Source organism: Pseudophryne corroboree, chromosome 1 (assembly GCF_028390025.1).
Source record: "Pseudophryne corroboree isolate aPseCor3 chromosome 1, aPseCor3.hap2, whole genome shotgun sequence".
In the NCBI taxonomy this organism is placed as follows: Eukaryota; Metazoa; Chordata; class Amphibia; order Anura; family Myobatrachidae; genus Pseudophryne; species Pseudophryne corroboree.
Genome location: NC_086444.1, coordinates 1,186,611,269 through 1,186,623,416, shown reverse-complemented (window position 1 = coordinate 1,186,623,416; position 12,148 = coordinate 1,186,611,269). Strand labels below are relative to the sequence as shown.

Genomic DNA, 12,148 nt, shown 5'->3' with positions numbered 1-12,148 from the left:
TTTGACGCAAGGAATCTGATCCCGGTCTGAGGACGTGGTGTATATGCCTTTGGGTAACTTCTCACATATATTATACAAGCAGTGGTTTAACCCGCCACCTTTTGTATGAAGTTTACCTGCCTTTAATAAACTTGTTACACTTCTAATGCACTATTAGCACCCCGCTTCTTCATATATATATATACAGATGTAGCCAACTTTATCTTGACTGTTTCTCCGCCGAGACGGGCGTTTAGCCACGCTAAGGCGATAGCTGAGTTTAATCACAGGCAGGCGCGTTGAGACGATCTAGATACTCATCATGCATTACACATCTCCACCACTGTGTGGCTAATGCTCCACTAATCCAGTACTTTCGATCGTACAGTATAGCGGCGGATTGATCTACAGCTCTGGCAATACTGTAGGCGTAACGGGAAGCGGTGGAAAAAGTATGGAGTACAGTACTGTACTGTACAGTATGTGTATGGAGACGCAACTACAGTAATTGTGTAAAAGGAATAATGTACAGTACAATGTATAAACACCGTGCTTTTTAAAATATAAAATATACTGTATGAGCGTCTGAGTTCGCTAATGCATAATGGGAATGGAGGACTAGCAGGAGGCGGAGGAAAACACCGTGCTTTACAAATGCGAGCGTCCGAGTCCTCTAAGGCATAAACCAACAGCAATGGGGCGAGGGCTGGGCGCTGTTTGCAGTACTTTCACACATGAAATTAGAAATCTCTCATGAGGCGTCGTGGGCTAGGGGTGAAGGCTCCCACCTCCCTCACTGGGGGTCCAGGGTTCGAGACATGATGTGCTTTCTTTCTTTTTTTTTTTTTTTTTCTGTAATAATGCACTGTATTATTTTATTTCCATTGTAAGACAGTCAATGGAAGGATGCACACAGGTTTCACATAAATCAAAGTACATCTGCAGGAGCGATTCTTTACGCTAAATGCACCCAAACAGCGTGAATGAAATGAGTGTACTGTATTCTGGCGCTACCAACTAAGCAAAACAGTACTGTAGATCTTCAGCGTTTGTGCATTGCACAGGACCTGAATTTCCTCCCTGTGCAGGCCCCCAGGGGGGAAGGGCGATGGGGGTAGGGGGGAGACGATGGAAAATACTGTGCCTTTGAAATGCAATTACATGAGCGTCCGAGTACACTACGGCATACTGTAAACCAACACCAATGGGAAGGAAGTGCCAACCTTATTTTTAATGTGTTCCCGTGACATTCACTTTAACATTTTTTTTTTTCTCTCCAATACAGTACTGTACATCCAATGGAAGGATGCACACAGGTTTCACATAAATCAAAGTACATCTGCAGGAGCGATTCTTTACGCTAAATGCAACCTACAGTACGGTACTGTAAGTGAGCAAAATAGTACTACAGTGGGCGTTTGTGTATTGCACATGACCTGCATTCCCTCCCTGTCTACTGCATGATCTGTGCAGGCTCCCATGGGGGAAGGGCAACAGGCTAGCAGGAGGCGGAGGAAAACACCGTGCTTTACAAATGCGAGCGTCCGAGTCCTCTAAGGCATAAACCAACAGCAATGGGGCGAGGGCCGGGCGCTGTTTGCAGTACTTTCACACATGAAATTAGAAATCTCTCATGAGGCGTCGTGGGCTAGGGGTGAAGGCTCCCACCTCCCTCACTGGGGGTCCAGGGTTCGAGACATGATGTGCTTTCTTTCTTTTTTTTTTTTTTTTTTTCTGTAATAATGCACTGTATTATTTTATTTCCATTGTAAGACAGTCAATGGAAGGATGCACACAGGTTTCACATAAATCAAAGTACATCTGCAGGAGCGATTCTTTACGCTAAATGCACCCAAACAGCGTGAATGAAATGAGTGTACTGTATTCTGGCGCTACCAACTAAGCAAAACAGTACTGTAGATCTTCAGCGTTTGTGCATTGCACAGGACCTGAATTTCCTCCCTGTGCAGGCCCCCAGGGGGGAAGGGCGATGGGGGTAGGGGGGAGACGATGGAAAATACTGTGCCTTTGAAATGCAATTACATGAGCGTCCGAGTACACTACGGCATACTGTAAACCAACACCAATGGGAAGGAAGTGCCAACCTTATTTTTAATGTGTTCCCGTGACATTCACTTTAACATTTTTTTTTTTCTCTCCAATACAGTACTGTACATCCAATGGAAGGATGCACACAGGTTTCACATAAATCAAAGTACATCTGCAGGAGCGATTCTTTACGCTAAATGCAACCTACAGTACGGTACTGTAAGTGAGCAAAATAGTACCACAGTGGGCGTTTGTGTATTGCACATGACCTGCATTCCCTCCCTGTCTACTGCATGATCTGTGCAGGCTCCCATGGGGGAAGGGCAACAGGCTAGCAGGAGGCGGAGGAAAACACCGTGCTTTACAAATGCGAGCGTCCGAGTCCTCTAAGGCATAAACCAACAGCAATGGGGCGAGGGCCGGGCGCTGTTTGCAGTACTTTCACACATGAAATTAGAAATCTCTCATGAGGCGTCGTGGGCTAGGGGTGAAGGCTCCCACCTCCCTCACTGGGGGTCCAGGGTTCGAGACATGATGTGCTTTCTTTCTTTTTTTTTTTTTTTTTTTCTGTAATAATGCACTGTATTATTTTATTTCCATTGTAAGACAGTCAATGGAAGGATGCACACAGGTTTCACATAAATCAAAGTACATCTGCAGGAGCGATTCTTTACGCTAAATGCACCCAAACAGCGTGAATGAAATGAGTGTACTGTATTCTGGCGCTACCAACTAAGCAAAACAGTACTGTAGATCTTCAGCGTTTGTGCATTGCACAGGACCTGAATTTCCTCCCTGTGCAGGCCCCCAGGGGGGAAGGGCGATGGGGGTAGGGGGGAGACGATGGAAAATACTGTGCCTTTGAAATGCAATTACATGAGCGTCCGAGTACACTACGGCATACTGTAAACCAACACCAATGGGAAGGAAGTGCCAACCTTATTTTTAATGTGTTCCCGTGACATTCACTTTAACATTTTTTTTTTCTCTCCAATACAGTACTGTACATCCAATGGAAGGATGCACACAGGTTTCACATAAATCAAAGTACATCTGCAGGAGCGATTCTTTACGCTAAATGCAACCTACAGTACGGTACTGTAAGTGAGCAAAATAGTACCACAGTGGGCGTTTGTGTATTGCACATGACCTGCATTCCCTCCCTGTCTACTGCATGATCTGTGCAGGCTCCCATGGGGGAAGGGCAACAGGCTAGCAGGAGGCGGAGGAAAACACCGTGCTTTACAAATGCGAGCGTCCGAGTCCTCTAAGGCATAAACCAACAGCAATGGGGCGAGGGCCGGGCGCTGTTTGCAGTACTTTCACACATGAAATTAGAAATCTCTCATGAGGCGTCGTGGGCTAGGGGTGAAGGCTCCCACCTCCCTCACTGGGGGTCCAGGGTTCGAGACATGATGTGCTTTCTTTCTTTTTTTTTTTTTTTTTTTCTGTAATAATGCACTGTATTATTTTATTTCCATTGTAAGACAGTCAATGGAAGGATGCACACAGGTTTCACATAAATCAAAGTACATCTGCAGGAGCGATTCTTTACGCTAAATGCACCCAAACAGCGTGAATGAAATGAGTGTACTGTATTCTGGCGCTACCAACTAAGCAAAACAGTACTGTAGATCTTCAGCGTTTGTGCATTGCACAGGACCTGAATTTCCTCCCTGTGCAGGCCCCCAGGGGGGAAGGGCGATGGGGGTAGGGGGGAGACGATGGAAAATACTGTGCCTTTGAAATGCAATTACATGAGCGTCCGAGTACACTACGGCATACTGTAAACCAACACCAATGGGAAGGAAGTGCCAACCTTATTTTTAATGTGTTCCCGTGACATTCACTTTAACATTTTTTTTTTTCTCTCCAATACAGTACTGTACATCCAATGGAAGGATGCACACAGGTTTCACATAAATCAAAGTACATCTGCAGGAGCGATTCTTTACGCTAAATGCAACCTACAGTACGGTACTGTAAGTGAGCAAAATAGTACCACAGTGGGCGTTTGTGTATTGCACATGACCTGCATTCCCTCCCTGTCTACTGCATGATCTGTGCAGGCTCCCATGGGGGAAGGGCAACAGGCTAGCAGGAGGCGGAGGAAAACACCGTGCTTTACAAATGCGAGCGTCCGAGTCCTCTAAGGCATAAACCAACAGCAATGGGGCGAGGGCCGGGCGCTGTTTGCAGTACTTTCACACATGAAATTAGAAATCTCTCATGAGGCGTCGTGGGCTAGGGGTGAAGGCTCCCACCTCCCTCACTGGGGGTCCAGGGTTCGAGACATGATGTGCTTTCTTTCTTTTTTTTTTTTTTTTTTTTCTGTAATAATGCACTGTATTATTTTATTTCCATTGTAAGACAGTCAATGGAAGGATGCACACAGGTTTCACATAAATCAAAGTACATCTGCAGGAGCGATTCTTTACGCTAAATGCACCCAAACAGCGTGAATGAAATGAGTGTACTGTATTCTGGCGCTACCAACTAAGCAAAACAGTACTGTAGATCTTCAGCGTTTGTGCATTGCACAGGACCTGAATTTCCTCCCTGTGCAGGCCCCCAGGGGGGAAGGGCGATGGGGGTAGGGGGGAGACGATGGAAAATACTGTGCCTTTGAAATGCAATTACATGAGCGTCCGAGTACACTACGGCATACTGTAAACCAACACCAATGGGAAGGAAGTGCCAACCTTATTTTTAATGTGTTCCCGTGACATTCACTTTAACATTTTTTTTTTTCTCTCCAATACAGTACTGTACATCCAATGGAAGGATGCACACAGGTTTCACATAAATCAAAGTACATCTGCAGGAGCGATTCTTTACGCTAAATGCAACCTACAGTACGGTACTGTAAGTGAGCAAAATAGTACCACAGTGGGCGTTTGTGTATTGCACATGACCTGCATTCCCTCCCTGTCTACTGCATGATCTGTGCAGGCTCCCATGGGGGAAGGGCAACAGGCTAGCAGGAGGCGGAGGAAAACACCGTGCTTTACAAATGCGAGCGTCCGAGTCCTCTAAGGCATAAACCAACAGCAATGGGGCGAGGGCCGGGCGCTGTTTGCAGTACTTTCACACATGAAATTAGAAATCTCTCATGAGGCGTCGTGGGCTAGGGGTGAAGGCTCCCACCTCCCTCACTGGGGGTCCAGGGTTCGAGACATGATGTGCTTTCTTTCTTTTTTTTTTTTTTTTTTTCTGTAATAATGCACTGTATTATTTTATTTCCATTGTAAGACAGTCAATGGAAGGATGCACACAGGTTTCACATAAATCAAAGTACATCTGCAGGAGCGATTCTTTACGCTAAATGCACCCAAACAGCGTGAATGAAATGAGTGTATTCTGACGGACTGTGCATCTTCGGTATTTGTGTATAGCATAAGACCTGTGAAGGCTCCCAGGAGGGAAGGGCGTAGGGCAAGACAGTGGAAAATACTGTGGTCAAAGAAAGGGCATATGTAAAACTAAGGGAAACTGTCACAAAGTACAGTAACTACAGTACTGTACGTTGAATGCCTGGAACGCACGACGCCTGAGACGCACGACGTCTGAGACGCACGACGTCTGAGACGCACGACGTCTGGATCGCTCATTGAGCATAATCATGGCAGCTGTACCTGTAGTACCTGTACGTGACCGTCCCTATGCTATGGGTGAGCTGCGTCTCCTCGTTCGCTGGCGGGACAGAACTCTCGCCAGCAACGAGGAGAAAGTAAGGGCATATAGGAGGGCCAGCAGGGATATCCTCCGGACCTACAACCGGAGGAGAACGGTGAGGTCTCTCCAGAGGAGGTGGAGTGACCTCGTGAGGCGGACCCCACGACGCCTGCAGGCCATAAGGGATTGTAAGTACAGTACATTACTGTAGATTACTGTACTTTAAGTTACTGTAGTTACAGGTACAGTACATTATAGCAGGGGCTGCTGTAGCAGCAGGTATCCGGTCTATACAGCACTGTACAGTATTTGTGGTAAACAAATGGTTAAACAAGGACCAAACGTTAACCCGGGTCAAAAGGTCAATTTGTTTTTTTGCGTCGACCTAGATGGTGCGGCTTTTGAAATTGGTTGACACCAGTTACTGTAGGTTGACATGGTCGTTAAGTTGACATGGAAAAAGATCGACATGCGTTTTACAAAAACAATTGTTATTTTTTTAAACTTGTGTATATACAGTAGTTCTTTACAATCCAGGTGGTCTACGATTGTGCAGTGTACAGTATCATGCAGTGTACAGTATATGCAATGTATCACAGTGTATCGTGCTGCGTAATTGCAGCGTGTCATGCAGTGTACATTCAGAATATGGTATTGTGCAGTGAGTGTAATACATAGTGAATCACATCGTGCAGCAGAGCCGGCCTTAGGCATAGGCAAACTACAGTAGGCAAATGCCTAGGGCATTTGCTATGCTTAGGGGCACCAGCAGCTTCTGCTGATTAAAATGATATGCGGCATGCCTATATTTTGCGTGACTGCGGCTGTATCTGTACCTGGCTAGGGCCAGCACTGTCGTGCAGTGTACTGTATACACATGTGGTAATTGCAGTTTTTTGTGTAGTGTACATTGTATCATATTTTGCAGGGAAATGTGCAGTTTGTCATATCACGCAGTCGTGCAGTGCATTGTGTGGTTTAATTGCAGTGTGCCGAAATTTGTGTTTCAGATAGTACAGTGTTCTAAGGGATGTTACTTTGGCAGAAATTATTCTAAGGGATGTTACAGTGGCCTAATGTGTTCTGACGTGCATTACTCTTGCATAAGGTTCATGACTGGCAGATCTCTACTTTGTGACGTAATGTGGATATACTACTGCACTACTGTGACGTACAGTAACGTGAATAAGGTGCTCTACTGTGTGACACAACGTGAATCAAGGACAGTACTGTGACGTGAATACGGTGCTCTACTGTGTGACACAACGTGAATCAAGGACAGTACTGTGACGTGAATAAGGTGCTCTACTGTGTGACACAACGTGAATCAAGGACAGTACTGTGACGTGAATACGGTGCTCTACTGTGTGACACAACGTGAATCAAGGACAGTACTGTGACGTGAATAAACTGCACTACTGTGACATGACGTGAATAAGATGAATTCAGGTGAGTACTGCATCATCTGTCATGAAATCAATTTGTAATGTAATGAACAGTACTGAGATGGTTAAGGGTGGGAGGGCTGCATGCTGATGTGTGTCATAATGTTTATAAGGGCAATGCTTATGTGTGTTACAATGTCTATAAAGGTAGTGTTCTGTCTAATACCCTGGACCTACTGTTCTGTAGCGATACTGTAAGTGTACTGTACAGTATGTCACATTTAGAAATGTGCCCCTTAAGTTTTGAAGACAGTACAGTACACTATGCCCTCCTGAGTGATTAGGTGCAGGGTACTAGAATGAACAATTCCATTTATTGTGATGTCATAAAGATGCTGTCAATGTTGAATTTCATTGGCTGTACAGTATGCTGCCATTATACTGTATATATATTTTTACAGGGCTGGTAGCACGACGTCACAGGAGGCGGGACAGGCGCCGCCAAGCTGGTAAGTATTGTCAAATACAGTAGTGTACAGTACATAGTGATTTCTATAGTCCCAACCCCCTGTCCTGACCATCACAGATAACTCGCTGCAATCCGTTAATGTTAAGAATGTCTGTTTACAAAACTAAATGTAAATATTAAACACAAAGTATAAATAACATTGTAGATAGCTGAATACCCGTGCTTCGCTACGGGATGAGGATGGTAAATTCCAGTGATAGTTGTTTGTTAATTTACGTTTGTTGGCGATCTACTGTAGTATATACCGTAGTACTGTATACTTTAAGCATACTGTATCTTGCTTCTCTGATGCAGATTGTTTATTGGCCGGACCCCTTTTTGGTCCTGGATACTGTGCAGTACATGTTTCAAATTGACAGCTTCACTTACAGTACTGTTATTTTTTTTCCCACAGTACCACCACCACCACCACCTGCTGCGCTGCCAGGTATTGTGTAACGAGAATTCTGGTGCTACTGTCATCGTTGTTACACTACTGTACATGTGTCTTGGATACTGTGCAGTACATGTTTCAAATTGACAGCTTCACTTACAGTACTGTTATTTTTTTTCCCACAGTACCACCACCACCACCACCTGCTGCGCTGCCAGGTATTGTGTAACGAGAATTCTGGTGCTACTGTCATCGTTGTTACACTACTGTACATGTGTCTTGGATACTGTGCAGTACATGTTTCAAATTGACAGCTTCACTTACAGTACTGTTATTTTTTTTCCCACAGTACCACCACCACCACCACCTGCTGCGCTGCCAGGTATTGTGTAACGAGAATTCTGGTGCTACTGTCATCGTTGTTACACTACTGTACATGTGTCCTGGATACTGTACAGTACATGTTTCCAATTGACAGCTTCACTTACAGTACTGTTATTTTTTTTCCCACAGTACCACCACCACCACCACCACCACCTGCTGCGCTGCCAGGTATTGTGTAACGAGAATTCTGGTGCTACTGTCATCGTTGTTACACTACTGTACATGTGTCCTGGATACTGTGCAGTACATGTTTCCAATTGACAGCTTCACTTACAGTACTGTTATTTTTTTTTCCCACAGTACCACCACCACCACCACCACCACCTGCTGCGCTGCCAGGTATTGTGTAACGAGAATTCTGGTGCTACTGTCATCGTTGTTACACTACTGTACATGTGTCCTGGATACTGTACAGTACATGTTTCCAATTGACAGCTTCACTTACAGTACTGTTATTTTTTTTCCCACAGTACCACCACCACCACCACCACCACCTGCTGCGCTGCCAGGTATTGTGTAACGAGAATTCTGGTGCTACTGTCATCGTTGTTACACTACTGTACATGTGTCCTGGATACTGTACAGTACATGTTTCCAATTGACAGCTTCACTTACAGTACTGTTATTTTTTTTCCCACAGTACCACCACCACCACCACCACCACCTGCTGCGCTGCCAGGTATTGTGTAACGAGAATTCTGGTGCTACTGTCATCGTTGTTACACTACTGTACATGTGTCCTGGATACTGTACAGTACATGTTTCCAATTGACAGCTTCACTTACAGTACTGTTATTTTTTTTCCCACAGTACCACCACCACCACCACCACCACCACCACCTGCTGCGCTGCCAGGTATTGTGTAACGAGAATTCTGGTGCTACTGTCATCGTTGTTACACTACTGTACATGTGTCCTGGATACTGTACAGTACATGTTTCCAATTGACAGCTTCACTTACAGTACTGTTATTTTTTTTCCCACAGTACCACCACCACCACCACCACCACCACCTGCTGCGCTGCCAGGTATTGTGTAACGAGAATTCTGGTGCTACTGTCATCGTTGTTACACTACTGTACATGTGTCCTGGATACTGTACAGTACATGTTTCCAATTGACAGCTTCACTTACAGTACTGTTATTTTTTTTCCCACAGTACCACCACCACCACCACCACCACCTGCTGCGCTGCCAGGTATTGTGTAACGAGAATTCTGGTGCTACTGTCATCGTTGTTACACTACTGTACATGTGTCCTGGATACTGTACAGTACATGTTTCCAATTGACAGCTTCACTTACAGTACTGTTATTTTTTTTCCCACAGTACCACCACCACCACCACCACCACCACCACCTGCTGCGCTGCCAGGTATTGTGTAACGAGAATTCTGGTGCTACTGTCATCGTTGTTACACTACTGTACATGTGTCCTGGATACTGTACAGTACATGTTTCAAATTGACAGCTTCACTTACAGTACTGTTATTTTTTTTCCCACAGTACCAACACCACCACCACCACCACCTGCTGCTGCATCCGAGAGCTCCGGAAGTGGTAATAATTACTTTTTGTTACAGACACACTAGTTTCCTACAGTATTACTGTAATTTTTGTATTTTACAATACTTGTCATCTTTTACACACAGACCGCCTCGTAATTGATACAGAGGAGGAGCTCATTCCCATTGATTCGGGGGAAGAGGAGCCAGATTATAGTAAGTACAGTAGGATTTTCTCAAGCCCATTCTTAAAAGTATTGACCAAGTCCACTTTTATTACTTTTCAGGCAGGGAATTCCAAACATGTACTGTACAGTATTTCCCTCACTGTGAAGACCCCTTTTCGCCTCTGTGCGAAATCGCCTCTACTTCAACAAGAGTTACTGTGCACGTGTCCTCTGTGTCCATCTTATCAAAAACCGTTCCTGTGTATTGTCCCCTTACTGTATACAGTATATTTGTAAAGGTTAATCATGTCCCCTCTTAATCTCCTCTTTTCCAATGTAAACATGCCTAGCCTGCCTTTCCTTGTATTCCATCTTCTCAATCCACTTCATCACTTTGGTCGCCCGCCTCTAAACCTTTTGTAGTTCCACGATATCCATTTTGTATTATGGTGCCCAAAATTGTGCATCCGACCCACCCTCCACTAGCCTAACCCTCCAATCATACTCTGAATCCACACTCTGCATTCTGAATGCCGGGATCCAGACAGCAGGTCTTTTAAATACAGTACTGTATGTCCCCTACCGCTGGACAGTCATTCTGCTCCTACTGTATTATGAATATATCTCTGCCTCCTGTAGCACTGTACTACTGTGCAATTTTGTAGTAACTGTACTCTACTGTATTTTGTTTATAATATTTTTTTATTTTCAACTCAGTAATTATTGACAGTGAGGATGAGGATGAAAAACCCTCTCCCCAACAACCCTCTCCCCAACTTGGTAAGTAAACTGCAGTATTGTACTGTACTGTACATTGTGTTAAACCAATGGGTTGGGTTTGCGTGACCAGCAGTCAGGATTCTAGCGGTCAGGTGACCGACAGTGGCATCCTGATTGCAGCAATCCCAACAGGGTGAGGTACGGTATCCTAACCCTCCTCCACTACCCCCTGATTCTGGCCTCGACATTCTCGTCTCTGTGTGCGAAATCTACTCTCTTTTTTTATTTATTTATCTTTGCATCATGTGATGTTTGGGGAAAATTGTTATAAGGTTTGATGTAAAAAAAAGGTTAAAAAAAAGAGGCAGATTAGATGGGCAAAGTGGTTCTTACAGTATTTGTCATCAAATTCTATGTTTCTGTATGCAGACCCTCCAACATGACCCGCCGCACTGCTCTGTTTCTAGACTTCCCTCTTAATTTATGATTTCCATCACCTGTGTTGAACTAGTTATATGATAAGAAAGCTGTTTCTTCACAGGTGATGGCAATAATAAATTAAGAGGGAAGTCCAGAACCAGAGCATTTTGTACCTAGTGGGGCGGGTCATGTTGGAGGGTACAGTATGTGTATTTCCTGGAATGAACCTTTTTTTTTTTCACATTAATGTTTTTTTTCACAGGCCCTACACTGGAACAGGCCATGGAGGAGGAGGAGGATGATGATGATGCTGCTGCATTTAGTGGTAAGAATTATTACTGACATTGATCTGATGCCATCAGAGTAGCACTTTTCATCAGATTTTTCTGGCAAATGCGTAGAAATCGGATGAAAATTGTTTTTGTTTGAACTGGTGATATTGCCCATACAGTAGCAACCGATCACATCCCACATTAACATTTACAGTATCTAGTTACACTTACAGACGATAATACAGTACAGTAGGTAATATTTGATTGGTTGCTACTGTATGGACAACATCCTGTTCTAAAAAAAACACCCATCTTACTCAATTTCTCTCTCTCTCTCTCTCTCTCTCTCACCCCTTGTCACTGTCTCTCCATTCATCTCTCTAGATACTGTCAGTGATGAATTTCCCATTAGGCACGAGAGGCACGTACTGTACCTAGTGGCGGCATCTGTTTGGGGGCCTCAGTTGGATGCTTACAGTATGCTAATACTGTCATCCCAAAAATTACCACTACAGTAACTGCTAAATATTTTAAGTGTACTGTACAATATGCACATACAGTACTGTACAGTATACATAATTCAAAAGAAAAAAGAGTTGCTACCTTATTCTAGTCATAATCACCGGCATACGGGTCACTCACAAATTTTCTGATGGTCTCGGTGGGGTCCCTTGGAATCACCATGCCTGTC

General features: G+C 44.4%; 2 long non-coding RNA genes across 2 annotated transcripts in view; both read left to right on the top strand.

Moving 5' to 3' along the window:
- LOC135013503 (uncharacterized) overlaps positions 1-12,148 on the top strand; it is an 89,701-nt gene that overhangs the window by 34,464 nt on the left and 43,089 nt on the right. The window lies entirely within an intron of this gene.
- Positions 10,025-11,552, top strand: LOC135013399 (uncharacterized). Its single transcript, XR_010212123.1, has 3 exons — positions 10,025-10,094; positions 10,763-10,825; positions 11,448-11,552. It is a non-coding gene; the product is annotated as an uncharacterized LOC135013399 (long non-coding RNA).